This window comes from Lepidochelys kempii, chromosome 6 (assembly GCF_965140285.1).
Source record: "Lepidochelys kempii isolate rLepKem1 chromosome 6, rLepKem1.hap1, whole genome shotgun sequence".
Taxonomy (NCBI): domain Eukaryota; kingdom Metazoa; phylum Chordata; order Testudines; family Cheloniidae; genus Lepidochelys; species Lepidochelys kempii.
Genome location: NC_136385.1, coordinates 133,608,525 through 133,625,409, shown reverse-complemented (window position 1 = coordinate 133,625,409; position 16,885 = coordinate 133,608,525). Strand labels below are relative to the sequence as shown.

The 16,885-nt window shown below is 42.9% G+C and overlaps 1 pseudogene; it reads left to right on the top strand.

Moving 5' to 3' along the window:
* Positions 1-3,550: 3,550 nt before the first annotated feature.
* On the top strand, positions 3,551-4,258 carry LOC140913635 (nuclear ubiquitous casein and cyclin-dependent kinase substrate 1-like; annotated as a pseudogene).
* Positions 4,259-16,885: the final 12,627 nt, after the last annotated feature.

Genomic DNA, 16,885 nt, shown 5'->3' with positions numbered 1-16,885 from the left:
CGGTTGACCTGTCAGTGCGAAACTCTGGTGTTTGTATCTTTAAGCTTTTACTGTCTATAGAAAGGTAACAGGGAAGTGTCAAGGAAGAAACAAAAATAAAAGTGAGTCTAACCTGCATGTTTCATTGTAGATTACAAATTGGGTACTATGAGAAGTATTTCCTGCAATTTGAGATTATACCAGCCACTTTTCCCCAAATTCATAGGCACTAATTTCCCTGGAGTATAGGCCCCTTCGTTATATATGCATGCCCAAAAGGCTTTCAGTTTGCTAAGAGGATTTGCCTTCAATGAACAATACCAATTAAGGTGGCAGAATGCTTAATAATGGCCAATTATAACCATGGCAATAATCTGACACAGCATTCCTATAGCCTGACTATATTTAGCTTGAGATATTATTAATACTCCCTCTCAGAGACTTGGGCAACACTGAACAAGGAGGTATTTAGTGACTATGAATATCTTGGATATTTTAATACCAATCTATTTATTTGATCAGGGTCAGTGGGCAAACTCATTAGTAGAAGCAGAGCTGCATGAGGCATGGAAAAAAATCTCAGAATATCCTTTCAAATTTGAAAGTGACTTTTGATTCAGCCTTGTTCACTAACCAACACCTTCTGATTTGTGTATATTTCAATCTAATATACAATTCAAGATTTTAAGACAGCTACTACCAAAGCAAATATGGCACTCACCGGCAGTTCATGATCCTCCAATATTAACTCACCAGTTGCATCACCCAGCTGAATCACACATGAAGAATATACAGTACAGTGTGTGAGTAGTTCCACCAGATAATGGACACTTAATTTGTCTAATTTGCTAGTTCAGTTCATCAGAAGTAAAAGATGACTTCAAAAGCGCACACCACCCTCATTGCACAGAAGCTACAATCTTTAATGTGCTCAATAAACCATCAAACATAGCTATTAAGTGTTCATGGTATATTAATGTTATCAGCCATACATGTTCATTACTTTCATGTCATATATTACTTTCCCTTAATGATTATGTATTCAAATGAGCTGACTAATTAAGGCTCTGAGCCTGCCACCCTTGGCTATGTTGGTTTGTACCAACTAGTTACCAACTTACAACTAGTTCCCTAGAAATCTAATATTTCTAGTTTGTCCAATATTACTCTTAGTCTTATATAGTGTCTTCTCCTAGTTCATGAAGTAACAATTCAAACTAGACACAATATCTGTGACTTTCACCTACAAAACTTGCATGAAATTTTTCCCCAATAGCCTAAAATAATCAACTTCTTCCCAAATGTAGTCATGGGATTATGTGTCCAAAGTGAAAAAAGGGCTGCAAATTCAGACCACAGGAATGGCAAACCAGTTGGAACAAAATAAGAATGTTATACCAATAAAATAAAAACCATCAGGATCTTATTAAAGGGGATAAGGCAAAATGCTACATTTATTGTGAATACAGAAAGAATCATAGTAAGCAGTTAGTTATAGCTATAACATTCCATTCAATTTCATATTTATTTACACATTCATTCATACACACACACACAGGTTCTGCAAGGTTGTTATCATAATTACCAGCCTTAGAGTTGCTCGTCCCAAGCCACTGGCCAGGTGGCCTGGACATGAGGGAGCAGGGCCTTGTCAGATGCACATCTGATGCTCCTGGAAGTTGGTTTGCAGAAGCAGACCCCAAAGTTCTCAGTTTCTAGAGTCCATTTTTATAGGAATTTATTCCTATGCCAGTCTATGGGAATTGCTTCATCATGCTGTTGCTGAATCAATCAGCAGATGGCACATTCCTGACAGCTCTGTGCTTCCAGATGTTATCTTGTTCTTTGGTTCTCCCATCCTTGAGGCTGTTGGGTGGATTCCAGTTTGCCCTCCGGGGTCCTCTGGTTATTTCCACTTGACGCCTTCTTTGGCAGATCAACGCTGGATTCTTAGGCTGGCACCTCCCTGATCGTTCATTTATTATCCACACCAAGCATCCATCCACATACGTCCTATATCCCTATTTTAATCACAATTGTTAACAAAGTGAGATAAATACAACAAAAGGGCGGGGAGTCTCTATGTGCTGTTTCTGTTGTTAAAAAGTATTGCTTTGAGTCTGTCTTAGGGTGTACGAACACAATTAGCAGCTTGCAAGTTTCACACAGAGAGGGAGAGAAACAGTAAAAACAAGAGACCAAAAACCAAGAGACCTCTTAATTAGTAATACCCTGGAATTTAAACTATGGGGACTCAAACTCATTTGTGATTTTAATACAGAACTTCTTTAATATGATCCAACAAGAACCCAACTAAACCTCTGACTCAAAGACAAAGTCAGACTTTTAGAGGGTTCAATAAAGTTTGGTTGACTCTTCACAAACTATTTATCCTCATGAGTCTGTGCTCTCGCTGAGGTGCCTTTGCTCTTTATTTGGAGGCATTTTAAACAAAACACAAAATGGAAATACAGCATCATCACAAAAAAAGCATCCTTTGAATAAACGAAGGTTCATCCAGGTCAGCTAAAGTATGGAGTCATAGACTTGATGATCAGAAGGGACTGCTAGATCAATTATTTTGATGTCCTGTATATCACAGGCCAAAGAATATCATCCAGTTACTCCTGTTTTGTGAGCAGTAACTTGTGTTTGGCTAAAACATCTTCCAGAAATTCATCAAGTGATGGAGACTCTACCACTTCCCTTGGTAGTTTGTTCTAAAGGTTAATCACCCTCACTGTTAAAATGTATGCCTTATTTCTAACTTGAATTTGTTTCTCTTTAACTTCCAGCCATTGGTTCTTGTTATGCCTTTCTCTGCTAGATTAAGGAGCTCATTGGTACCTAGGATTTTCCCCCTTGAATTCTTGTATACACCGTAATCAAATTCCATCTTGATCTTCTTTTGGATAAGTTAACACCTTCAACCCCACCTTGGTACCTGAACAGAGAACCCAAGAATAAAACACACAACAGAGTCTCAGTGAGTGGACAGTACCAGCAGCCTCACCCGGCACCCGTTTCTGCAGGCCTCCTGCTATCCGGACCACAAACTCACCCTCCCTTTATGACTGGAAAGCGATGAATAGGAAAAAAATATTGCATCCTTCCAGCCCACCCACATTTATCTCAGGAGACCTAGTAACGCTATTGGAGTTGAAATATCTTGACTTCTATTTATTCCTAAATGACTCTGGCAATCTTTGGAAGCTGGGAAGGTGAGCTCGTGTAGAAAGAGGCTGAAAACTGAGCTATGGTACCTCCAGGCCCCAAGTGAGGAAGAAGGGGTGTCTCGTTGAGTCCACTTGGGGCTCTGGATAGCTGTTGCCTTCTTTGATGTTACTTTACTAGACTTCCAAAGCATCCTCTGGAGTTGATATTTCTAAGATCCATCTAATTCTTACATTGGCACTCATCGCGGTAATAACTGAACACCTCCCATGATTAAAAAGGACAGCAAATGATCACATTCACTTCTCTCCTTGCAGGCAATAGGCAGGCTTGATTTATTACTATTTATTTAGAAGCATGGGTGAAGTTACTATTAGGGAAAAGTTTGGGCAAGGAGATGGGTTTTACTGGGAAAAGAAAGGTAGGAAAAATAGGTGTGGGGTTTTTAAAGTCTCTGACGCCATCTTTACACCATATAAAGGAGCAGAAACAGGCTGCTTTTATTATTATGGCACTTCACCCTAGAGGCATTGGGTCTTTAAAATTCACCTCCAGTAATTCCAAACTGTATTTCAGCACAGCTACCTCTCGCCTGAAAGGGGAAAAAATGCCAAACCTGAAAGAACAAGACAGTCTCCAAATCCAGGAAAAGGGCTGAAGAGGACAGTGAAGACGAGAAAGAAGACCACCAAAAACAGGTCACCGACAGCAGGCAGCATCCAAAGCAGCTTCCAAGCAAAGAGAGATGCATTTGGATGATGTGGGAAGTGAGGAGGAAGACGAGGAGACACCATTCCAGGAGATGAAGTGATGAAGACTTCCTCACGGAAGATGATGATCATAGTGACTACAGCAGTTCTAAAAAGAAGAATAAAACAGTGGCCAAGAAATCCAAGTCAGAGAGGAAAGAAAAGAAAATGCCAAATCCCAGCTAAAGGCTACCGTAGCACTCAGTCGAGTGAAAGGCAAAGGGAAGGCGGGCCGCTCCACAGCTTCAAAGGCATAGAAAGAGAAGATCCCATCCCACACAAAAGAGGATGCAGATCCTGAAAGTCCCCCATGGTCTGATGGTTTTGAGGACCCTGATTCTGGAATACTGTGTTGAAGGGTTAATGTCTAGCTATTCCACCTGGAAGCAGGTGGGGCACACCCTGACTGTTTCCTAGGAGCAATGCACACATTGCTCTATCCAAGGACAAGGGCTAGATATGAACCCTGAGAACTTGATTGTTTGGACAGCAACTGTGGGAGGTTTCTTTAGCCTGGGCTCAAGGCCTGAGAACCAGGATTGTAGTAGATAGAGGATGGTAACTAAGTATATGAATCAACGTCATACATTCCTTTGTGTAGCAGTGTGTAATGCTTAGGGGGAGAAATATAATAAAAGGAGAAGGTGGAAGGCGGGGGGGGCAGAACAGCCCATCTCCGCTGACCAGCCTGTTTGCTTGCATAAAGCTGTGTTCTGTCTCATCACTGAACCGCAACACTGTGTCTAGTTCTGGTGTCCACATTTTAAAAATTATTGGAAAAATTGGAGAGAAAGCAGAGAAGCAGCCAAAAAATGATTTGGGGGCTGGAGAAAATGTCTTGCTGTGAGAGACTTACAGAGCTCAATCTGCTTAGTTTATGAATGAGATCACAAGGTTACTTGACTACAATGTGCCATTACCTTCATGGGGAGAAAATCACAGGTACCACATGGCTCTGTAATCTAGTGGGAAAATGCAGGAGGGCAATCATTTCTTTACATCACTTGATGCTTAGCCTCGTCTTGACCTTCACCAATCACCTCTTTCTTAATTTAATTACATTTTATACATAAGGGTAAAACGGGATTCTCTCCTGAATAAGATGGCAACTCCTAGAAACTTTGGGGACACTGCTGCTTTCCTCCTTTCTTCTCTCTGTTGTGCTCATGAGCACTGCAGCAGTGAGAGTCATTGTCTATGTCACAAACAAAAATAATCCCAACATTAATCTCTCTCTGATGTTCCTCCAGCTGCTAAAAATTCTTTGTGAATGTTGTTAGTGAGACTTGAAGGAAAAAGTCCCTGTGCACTGTTATTGCACAGGGAAACTCCAGAGCACAGCCTGGATTGTTAATTCCTGAACTACATTATGTTACTAGAACACGTGTTTGGAAAATGTTCTAAAAGAAAAAAAGAAACTCACTGCTGGAATGCGAAACTGAAGGTCTCACGTACCAGCTGGTATATCACCACTGTGTTAGGTGTGTCGAGTGACCCATACCAAATGTCCTGTGAAGCTGGTTGGCCATCGGTAGTTTCCAGTATTCCGCATATGGTACAGTGAATGCTTATTGAAATGAAATCCAGTAGCCTGAGTCCAAGTTCAGAGGATCAGCTAGTGAGAAGAACAATCAGACTCATCTGATTAATCTTGGATTTGTACATTTATGTACATTGGAAATTAAATATATTTTTCTCCATGCCAGTTACAAGGTGTTCAAATATGACGAGTTTGCGTGCTTGGGTTTCACATCTGAATTCTGCTTACAAACACCTACCCAATCTTCTGCTGTTGTCTGTTGCCTTGGTAATCCACACATCTGGGCAGGCACTGATTACACATGGATGAGACTGTTACTGCTCACGCGACAATATTTCTGCTACGTTTAATGGCAGAGAATAGCAACTTAGTCTTCTTTTTCTTCCTCGCTTTTAAAATTCACAGGTCAGTGACTGCTGCCATGTTTGAGTTCTGCTGAAAACCTCTGTGGAGTTCTCGGTTTTTGAGACAGCGGTTACAGAAGCAAGTGCCACTGCACAGAAACACAGCGTGCCACGTTTTGGTCACCAAAAGTCAACATTTGAGTAGAGTGTGATGGATTCACTGCCTGGCAGGAAGGTACAGAAAGACCATTTAAAAACTTGGAAGAGGAAATATCAGAGTATAATGTCTATAGACCTGGGCTTGGGCTGTTTTCTGTGGCTGGATGCTGGTCAGTTTGAACCACTGAAGTAAAGTGATGTAAGTGTATCATGAAAACTGCCTCCAGTTGCTCCATTTTCTTCTGCAGAGACCCTGCATTTAAACAAGCCCCAGGGGCCGGATTTTCACCTGTGACAGATCTTCCCAGGCTTGTGGAATCGCACAGTAGTTTAGCCTTGGTAGAAAGGGCATGTCTGACGAACTTCAGAGAGTCTCAATCTCTGGCTAATGTCCTTGTTTTCATTGTGGAAAATAGACTTCCACTGATATGTCAACACAGAGCAGAGAGAGCACAGGGTCACATAAGCCCCCCAGATCAATTGCATCTGAGCAACTGCTGACTCCAACTACATGTAAGGAGGGTTCTGTGCGGGGCACAGACTGTATTAGTGGGCTTTCCCATGACAGAGGGGCCTGCAGACTAGTGTAACGACCAGCTATGTTATTACCATTATCATTCAATTGTCCCCAGCAGTTAGGAACATCCAAACCTAGGTTATGTACCATCGCCCGCACAGCTTCAGCCAGGCTTGCACCCGTGTGGTTCTCAACCAGCTCCAAGCAGAAAAATCAATCAGTTATTTACCACTCTGAATTGACAAGTCGGAAGGTATGAGGCGGTCTATATTCCTGACACCAAGTGCTGAATCAACAATTAATTAGAACTATTTGACTTGCTGTGTCTGGGTCACTACACATAATAAATCCATTTCCCCATGTTAAGTAGCCTCACACCTTCTTGTCAACTGTCTGAATGGGCCAGCTTGATTATCACGACAAACGTTTTTTTTTCTCCTGCTGATAATAGCTCATCTTAATTAATTAGCCTCTTACTCCACCTTTTTCGTGTTCTCTGTATGTGTGTATATATATATAGATATATTCTTACTTTCTGTTCCATTCTATGCATCAGTGAAGTGAGCTGTAGCCCACGAAAGCTTATGCTCAAATAAATTGGTTAGTCTCTGAGGTGGCACAAGGACTCCTGTTCTTTTTTGCGGATACAGACTAACACGGCTGCTACTCTGAAACCTGTGGTATTTTAAATTTTCTTTCCCATCAATGCAATGAATTCATCACATATAGCTGAGGACAGGTAGGAAAGTTTACCTTTCCTCTTCTGCCCAGATTTAAACAGGTGGTCAGCCAGAAATGGAACAAACTGTGATATTAGCTCCAAAATCTCCGAATCATTTCCAACGCTTTTCGATCCTAATACTCTGCCATGCCCGCGAGCACATGAAAACTTTATAACTGTCCCATGCACTGAAGAACGTGTCATTCGGGATGTTTCTCATTGCTAAATCCTTCTATAAAAGCATGTGATCTACTGGAGAGAAGTTTATATGCAAAGCAGTAAACATTTCCAGTAGATGGAGAGTAAATAAACTAATCTCATGCAACAATTTCACCATTGTGCAGATAAAATAAAAAATGTTCTTTAGAAAACAGGTCTCTCTTCCAGTGCTTAATTTGTAATGAAAGAGGTGCCAGGGCTCAAGCCATATTGTTTCACTTTCATAACTGATGGGGCAAGCCCAGAGGTGCTGGGGCTCAACGCTGGCAAGTCCTGGCACAAATTAAGCACTGATCTCTTCCCTGCAATCACTGATGCAGAAGTCAGGAATTTTTCTACATCCATCCTCCTACACACAGCTGAACCTTTAGGAACCCCAAACTGCCTGTTGTTTTCATCACATTTAGCCACAGTGCAGGACCTATAGGAACTTGGTCAGTAAAGATACTTGTGTCTTTTCTTCTCACACACCTTGGGATGCAGTAATACCTGGCTGTATTGCTATAGCCTTTAATTCTGCTTGCAAATTTTCAGCATTGCCAGCTCCCGACGTACTGGGTTGGGTTTTTTTAAGCCACTTCACAACTCTCTTGTAGGGGCTTCTCTGGGTTTTTAACAAAACACGCCAAGCTGAAACTTGTGGATTTTTTTCTAATCAATCTGATTCTTTTAAACATTATGGTTGGTTTGTTTCCCTGTAGTACCGCCCCCTGAGATCGGTATACAAAGCCCTGATTTGCAAGTGAGCATGTCAGGAGCAGTTAAAATTTGTCGCTCATGAGCAGACACAGAGCCGTACACACATTAATTTTTATATTCAGGTTGCAATTCAAGAACATTGGTGTTTGTCTAAAAACAACCAGGTTCCGTGTCAAAAACACTCAAACTATTTGTCAAGGGAGGAGGGTGTCAAATGTTGTTAAATTAAAATGTAAAATGAGGAACAGTATTTCCTACATTTACAGAGATGTATGCAGGACAGATATATGTTTTAGGGCTCTGTAAATAAATAAATAAAAAGGAAGATATGTAAGATCATAATTCAGGGCCCCCTCGCCTTCAGAGGCCTATGGCTCTGGGCCCTGTAGGCCAGTCTGTTAATACAGCCCTGGCTCGGGGCTGCAGCATGCTGGGGCTGCCTGCAGCCGTAGTGCATTCCCTGCACTCTTGCTGCGGCTTCGGTGAAAGCAGAGCTAAGAGGAATCTTTATCCCACAAACCAAGGCCCAGTGCACAGAGAGGCCATGTCGCCAGCACCACAGAAGGGACATTCGCTGCCCGCAGCACCCACTGTAGAGGGTTCGTCAGTTGATCAGCGAATGCCTCTCCGGAGACAAAGTGCTGAAATGAATCTGACTCCCTTTGTCAGCTAGGACCTGGGGCTGCCATCGGAAGCCGGCTGCAGCTGCACCATTTGAATGAACTGCTCTGACTCTGAGTCTGAGCTGAGCCTCTCCCATGCAGGCTGGGGCTTCACTGCAGTCAGCTCCTGCCCTGGCTGCTGCAGGCTGCCTCCAGAGAACCGGCACTGTGCTGGCCTGCGAGCTGCAGCCACCTACTTCCAAGTTTCAGAGTAGCAGCCGTGTTACTCTGTAATCGCAAAAAGAAAAGGAGGACTTGTGGCACCTTAGAGACTAACCAATTTATTTGAGCATAAGCATCCGATGAAGTGAGCTGTAGCTCACGAAAGCTTATGCTCAAATAAATTGATTAGTCTCTAAAGGTGCCACAAGTCCTCCTTTTCTTTCTACTTCCAAGTGTTGGTCCTTGCTGATCAAAGGGCATGTCTGTTCGAATCCCCAGCAGAAGTCGAGTGGCAGGAATAGTGGTGATCTTGCCAGAGAGCCTGTTCTCAGAAGTTCCCAGCTCAATTTTGCAGACCCAGGAGGTCTGGGATTCAAAAATCCTCTGAGTGTATCATGCTTCACCAGACAGACCTTAAGCCCTCTGCATTTCGTTTCTCATGCACCCAAGGAGGCTGTGAATAGGTGCATCAAACCACTGAAAGATTCATTGGAGGGCACAAAGCCAGCACGGCCTCCTGGTGCAATGAGCACATGACACAGCCAGAGCATTGCTGGGTTCCAACTATTCCCAGCCACCCGCTGGGGTGAGAGGCCACCTCCCTCATCGCGCAGGCTGGAGAGCCCCATACTGAGCGACCTTCCTCACCGCATAGACTGGAGAGCCCCATGCAGTGACAATGTACCCAATGACAGGTTTCAGAGTAGCAGCCGTGTTAGTCTGTATCCGCAAAAAGAAAAGGAGGACTTGTGGCACCTTAGAGACAAACAAATTTATTTGAGCATAAGCTTTCGTGAGCTACAGCTCACTTCATCGGATGCATTCAGTGGAAAAATACAGTGGGGAGATTTATATACACAGAGAACATGAAACAATGGGTGTTATCATACACACTGTAAGGAGAGTGATCACTTAAGATGAGCTAATATCAGCAGAAGAGCTCGGGGGGGAGGGGGAACCTTTTGTAGTGGTAATCAAGGTGGGCGATGTCCAGCAGCTGACAAGAAAGTCTGAGGAACAGTGTAGGGGGCGCGGGGAACATGCAGAAATAGTTTTTCTTTGTGTAATGATCCATCCACTCCCAGTCTCTATTCAAGCCTAAGTTAATTGTATCCAGTTTGCAAATGAATTCCAATTTAGCAGTCTCTTGTTGGAGTCTGTTTTTGAAGTCTTTTTGTTGTAATATTGCGACTTTTAGGTCTGTAATCACGTGACCAGAGAGATTGAAGTGTTCTCTGACTGTTTTTTGAATGTTATAATTCTTGACATCTGATTTGTGTCCATTTATTCTTTTACGTAGAGACTGTCCAGTTTGACCAATGTACATGGCAGAGGGGCATTGCTGGCACATGATGGCATGTATCACATTGGTAGATGTGCAGGTGAACGAGCCTCTGATAGTGTGGCTGATGTGACTAGGCCCTATGATGGTGTCCCCTGAATAGATATGTGGACACAGTTGGCAACGGGCTTTGTTGCAAGGATAGGTTCCTGGGTTAGTGGTTCTGTTGTGTGGTGTGTGGTTGCTGGTGAGTTTTGCTTCAGGTTGGGGGGCTGTCTGTAGGCAAGGACTGGCCTGTCTCCCAAGATCTGTGAGAGTGATGGGTCGTCCTTCAGGATAGGTTGTAGATCCTTGATGATGCGTTGGAGAGGTTTTAGTTGGGGGCTTGCTTGTGGCAATGAGACACATCCCAGGGTTGCTCAGAGCCTGCTGATTCCAGGGTATGTTCCCCTGCTCCCTTTGGAAGCTTCCTGAAATAACGGAACATGTAGCACCCAGCTGCAGACAGAAGGCCAGGCCTGCCTGCTCCGGGATGGGAGCTTACAGGGGCTGCATCCCAACTCTCACTGCAACGGGAGCACCACCTCCCCGTAGGGCTCCAGCCTTCAGGGTCCTGCTGGTTTGTACGACTGGTACAGTCCCAGTGAGGAAGGCATCATTAGGGCTCGGATTCTGCACAGTGCAGATTCTGAGAGCCTGTGGTGATGAGTGGGGTAGAAGAGTCGACAGTAGCTATAGGGTAGGGAGTGCAGCATGCAGGAGTGAAAGGAAAAAGCGATAAACTAGAGAGAGAGAGAGAGAGATGATAGAGGAGACCAGGTGTGCATTAATGACACCACGGCTGCTGGGCCACCAGTGTATTCCTACCCCACACCACAAGCCAGGGCTAAGTGCTTGGTCCTGTGCCAATTAAAGAAAATGAGAGTCCTTCCATGCATTGGGAACTCAATAATACAATGAGGATAACACTCAACCCCACGTCTCCTCAGGGATGCTCATCTCTGGCCATGCCCAGCTTCCCTCTCACCCTGGGCACTTCCAAGCAGGTGGAGGACTCTGCCCAGGGCTTATCCTTTCTCCCAGACACACACAGTCTCCACGTGCATGCACACCTGAGCACAGATTACCCTGCACACCCTGAGAGCAGTAACCGTGGCTCATTACCACCCTCTGTTCAGGCTAATGCTGGAATGCTGCGGTTCGTCTAGGCACTGCACACCTGGTGATTTCTGGTTTTTATCTGATATAAAAATAAACTTTCTTCCCCACCCCCGTTCTTGATAAAATTAACAATCATCATCTGGATGTGACAGCTTTGCGACACAAGACACTGTACAGGCTAGAAGCTGGCAAGAAGAGCCGTCACCTGATAGTCCAGCATGGCTTAGGGCAGTCGCACCAGCGGAACATTTCTCATTTATACGGCAGTCTCTTGCACAGCATGAACTTCCCCATTACACACAACACAATTTGCTTTTACATAAATTCAATAAATGAGAGGAATAACTTCTAGGACAGCCGTTCAGTGCTTAGATTGAGGGTTGTTTCTTGCAATATATTCTTCCTACAAGAAGCTTTAAGGCTCTGGGAGTTTACCAAGTTTTTTGGCTTGGAAAACATGGCGTTGGTCTTGTCAGCATGCTGGGAAAAGGCATCAATGTGGTAAAATATTTTCCCACTGGATTTATCATGATGACAGCGTAAGTTTGTCCCGGACCATTTTCTATCAGCCAACAGCCAACCGTTCTCCTGGGCATTGCTTTCTCTACTTCCATTACTGAGCAGCAGTTAAACAGTAACATAGTTTCTAATGGGATTTTGGGACACAGGATGGGAGTAGGACTCTGAGACTTTAATGCTGCATAGAACTGGTGGCTCTGCACTAGAGCGAACTTCACTCTTTATGGAAAATGACTAGTCCACCTTTATCGACCTACTTTAGAAAGGATTGGACAGCACCAACTAGTTTACATCTTTCTCTGTGTAGAACCCAGCAAACAAAGGGTTTGCTGCTGACCAACAGTGGGTTTGCACTTTTATTTAAAGTTCCACACTTAACACCAAGGTCAGAAATTGGTGTGTACTTTGTGTGTGTGTGTGGGGCGGGTTTCCAAGATATTACAAAGAGCTACGACATCATATCATTTGGTTCTCAGGGGAGTGGGAGTGTATGTCACTATGAACCTGTGTCTGCTGATTTGCAGAGCAGGGTAGAGAAAGTTGAGTTCCAGACATTGCTCTTCACTCACAGACTGTCTAGCCAGGCACTGTGCTGTTAATCATCTCTTGGAGATGAAGTTTGATTTGTGGGCATTGAAGAAAGCAGAGCCAGCACTATGTCATTGCTGTTAACAGGTCATTTGCTGCAGAATTTATATATAAAAATATATAGCTATAAAAGTTGTACATCCTTTCAATTTTCATCATGATGTACATATATTATTGCTAACAACTTTAGGACTTTCAAACACCATTAAATGTGTTTTTTAAAATAAAGATAAAATTGCTTGAAACACCATAAAAGAAGAAGATGCCGAATCCATAGGTACATAAATAAATTAGGAAAATTATTGATTATTAATTAAAATCAAACACTGAACATAAAACCGAATTAAAAAATATGTACACCAGGAAGAACAAGTTGCACAAGATGAGATTGTGCTCAATGTGAACCATAGAAGAGGTGTGATCTGGTCTAAAATAACATCCCAGCGATATGTGAGAGAACCAACTTGTTACCTTACCAAAAATAAACAAAATAAAAAAGAGCAATCCCAAAATAAATAGAAGCTAATGTCCCAAATACCTAACTACTTACACCTAATTACTGAAAAATGGACAATGGATCTTGGAAGGCTCCAATCCACATAAGAAGTCTACATGAGGATGTTCAAGGTAGCGTGTGGACAATGGCTGCTGCCTGTAAAAACTGTGTCATGCATGGACATGTGACTTGCCCATGTGACTCAGAAACTCCATCTTGGAGCTGGGCTTTGCATAGGAGAGAGAAGGGGGTCTCCACCCACAAGAGAAAGTCTATTTAAACCCTTGGGAGTCCCCTCCATTTTTTCTTCAGCTGGCTCAAGAGAGAGACTCTCCAAGGATACCTGAAAAAAAAAAAACTGGAAAAAAGGACAGTAACTACAGGGGGTGTGAGTGGTTGCTGGACCCAGACTAGAAGGAGACTAGTCTGTGAAAGGAATTACTGGAATTCCTCTGAGAGTGAGGTTTTTGTCTGTATTCAGTTTTCTCAGTGTATTAGCCATAGACTTGCGTGTTTTATTTTATTTTGTTTGGTAATTCACTTTGTTCTGTCTGTTACTACTTGGAACCACTTAAATCCTACTTTCTGTATTTAATAAAATCACTTTTTACTTATTAATTAACCCAGAGTATGTATTAATACCGGGGGCGGGGGATGGGGGAAAACGGACGCAAACAGCTGTGCATATCTCTCTGTCAGTGTTATAAAGGGAGAACAATTTATGAGTTTACCCTGTATAAGCTTTATGCAAGATAAAACGGATTTATTTGGGGTTTGGACCCCATTGGGAGTTGGGCATCTGAGTGTTAAAGACAGGAACACTTCTTAAGTTGCTTTCAGTTTAAGCCTACAGCTGTTAGGTGGCATGGTTCCGACCTGGGTCTGGGTTTGCAGCAGGCTAGCGGTTTTGGCTCAAGCCAGACAGGGCACTGAAGTCCCAAGCTGCCAGGGCAGGAAAGCAAGGACAGAAGTAGTCTTGGCACATCAGATGGCAGCCCCCAGGGAGTTTCTATGATCCAACCTATCACAGATGCAATTAGGGTAATATTGTCTAAACAGGAGAAACATTCCAGTTTGCTGAGTGTGATTCTAGGTGTTCTGAGCCACATGTGTGCACACAACTTGTCACCTTTGCATTTGTACTCCACTGCAGTTGTGAGGCACAGGGAGGATTGTGATATGCTGCTGCTGGGACAGGAGAGTGTGTTTTGCCCAGCTCTACATTGTGGGTTCTACATTCAATTCAATTCTGAACTGGGTCTCTTTAGAGTGTGAGTTCAAGTTACAGCTGGCAAATGGAACAAATGCCCAGTTTTGCCAAAAAAGTCAGGACAGGGCTTAAAAAAAGGGACTTTCTCAGCCAAAACGGGACGTATGGTCACCCTAAGTAGAAGTGATATATCCTTACTTTAATAAGGCTTTTGATACTGTCTCATAATCAAACTAGAGAAATATAGCATAGATGAACCTACTGTAAGGTGAGTACACAACTGGTTGAAAAAGCATGCTTAGAGAGTAGTTATCAGTGGTTCACCAAGCAGGAAAGGCATATTGAATGGGGTCCTTCAGAGATCTGTCCTGGGTCCAGTTCTATTCAATATCTTCATAAATGATGTGGATAATGGCATAGAGCATACATGAATAAAGTTTGTTAACAATACCAAACTGGGAGGGGTCTGAAGCACTTTGGTGGTCAGGATTAGGATTCAAAATGATCTGGATAAACTGGAGAAATGATTTGAAGTAAACAGGATGAAATTCAATAAGAACAATCAAAGTACTCCACTTAGGATGGAAGAATCAATTGCACACATACAAAATGGGAAATGACTGTCTAGGAATGAGTAGTGTTAGGAAGGATCTGGGTATCATAGGCGATCACAAACTAAATACGAGTCAACCATATGGTACTGTTGCAAAAAAAAAAAAAAAGACCATCATTCTGGGATGTATTAACAGGAGAATTGTAAGCAAGACATGAGAAATAATTATTCCACTCGACTCAGCTCTGATAAGACTTCCGTGACAGGATCCCCAGGGTGCAACCTGTAACTGGGGTACTGCTGTTCCCCCTTAACTCTCTCCAGCCTGGGCTCTCTCTCACACTGCTTTGCTAGTGACGAGCAGCAAACCCCTCAAGGTGCTGTTATCACTCAGCACAACAGCATGTGTTGCCCCACACCCAGTTAGATTGCATGAATGCTCCCAGAGCCACTCGTGACTCACACAGAGAAAGGCACCAGCCAATTCTCCCCTGGCACCCCAGACCTTGTCAGAAGCCTGACCAGTGTAAGTTTATTAGCCAGTCCTGATTAGGCCTCAACTGGAGTTCTGTGCCCAGATGTAGACACCACTCTTGGGAAAGATGTGTACAAATTGGAGAAAGTCCAGAGAAGAGCAAAAAAATAGTAAAGGTCTAGAAAACATGACTTATGAGGAAAGATTGCAAACAAGTGGGTTTGTTTAGTCTGGAGAAGAGAAGACGGAGTTTGGGCATGATAACATTCTTCAAGTAAGAAAAAAGCTTGTTAAAAAGAGGAGGGTGAGAAATTGTTTTTCTTAACAACTGGCTGCAGAACAAGATGCAATGGACTTATATTGCAACACGGGAGGTTTAGGATGGACATAGGAAAACTTCCTGACCATAACTGTAGGTAAGCAATGGAATAAATTAAATAGAGAGGTTGTGAAATCTCCATCACTGGAGGTTTTTAAGAGTAGGTTAGACAACACGTGTCAGGGATGATTTAGATAATACTTAGTCCTGCCGTGAGTGCAGGGGACTGGACTGGATGACCTCTCAAGGTCCCTTCCAGTCCTATGATTCTATGACTTTATGAATACAGGGTGACTGTGATAAAAGGAGAAGGGGGAGAGAGAGCGGCACAGGAGAAACAAACAGAGACATCTCAGTGGGACCCAGAACACTGAGTGTCAGTCACGTTTCCTCCACTAACTTGCTTTCAGGTGAGTGTGTCTATATCCTCAATGTGATGGGGAGCCTGACACTTGGTCATTTCCCTGTGTTACAGGGCTATGAGGAGGAGTGCTACTTACTACTGCCTTGGGCATGTTGCAAACACAGACGAGGACCCCACCCTTGCCCTGGTGTGTATTATCTTGGTATTGTTGCAGTCCAAAAGGCAAAGCCCAACAAATGTCTGGGAATGGGACACAGCACACAAGCAAAGCATTCCAGGTGCAAGAGCCCTTTGTCCTAGTCATACTTTAAATTTCCCTCCTCTGTGGAGAGGGGACAGAATGGAAGAAGACACAAATTAAGTACCGGACCTGATCCTGCAAAGACTTATGCACGTGTTTAACTTTACCCACAGTGAATAGTTCCATTCAAATCAATGCATACAGTTAAACACATGCATAAGTCTTTGCAGATCTGGGACTTAAACACGACATTCTTTGGGGCAGGAACATCCTCTCACTGTGTCTTTGTACGACACCTAGCACTACAGCTGTGTGAATAACAGATTCATAGCAATTTAGAAAAATCATTACGTAAAAATCATTTCAGGTCAAACACAATGTTCTGTTAGATCATAGAATTCTATGACGTGATGATCTTAACAAAACGGAAACATTTCATTTAGGTTCTGACCATTTTTCAATGTTTCTGGTTTTAAAAATAATAATAAAGGGCATTTTGAAATAAAAAGTCATTTCAAACTGGAAAAAAATGACACATTTCATTTTAAAAATGTAAAAACAAAACATTTTGATCTTTTTGTAACTTGCGTTTTATAATTTTATTTTTAAATAAAACAATTTGATAAAACTAACACAAAGTCACCAAAAGTTTGGGTGTCACGGAATGTCTTTTTCGCTGAAAAAAGTTTTGGCTGAAAAATTTCATTCCGGTCTAACCAGCACAATGGGGCCCTGATGATGGCTGAGGCTTC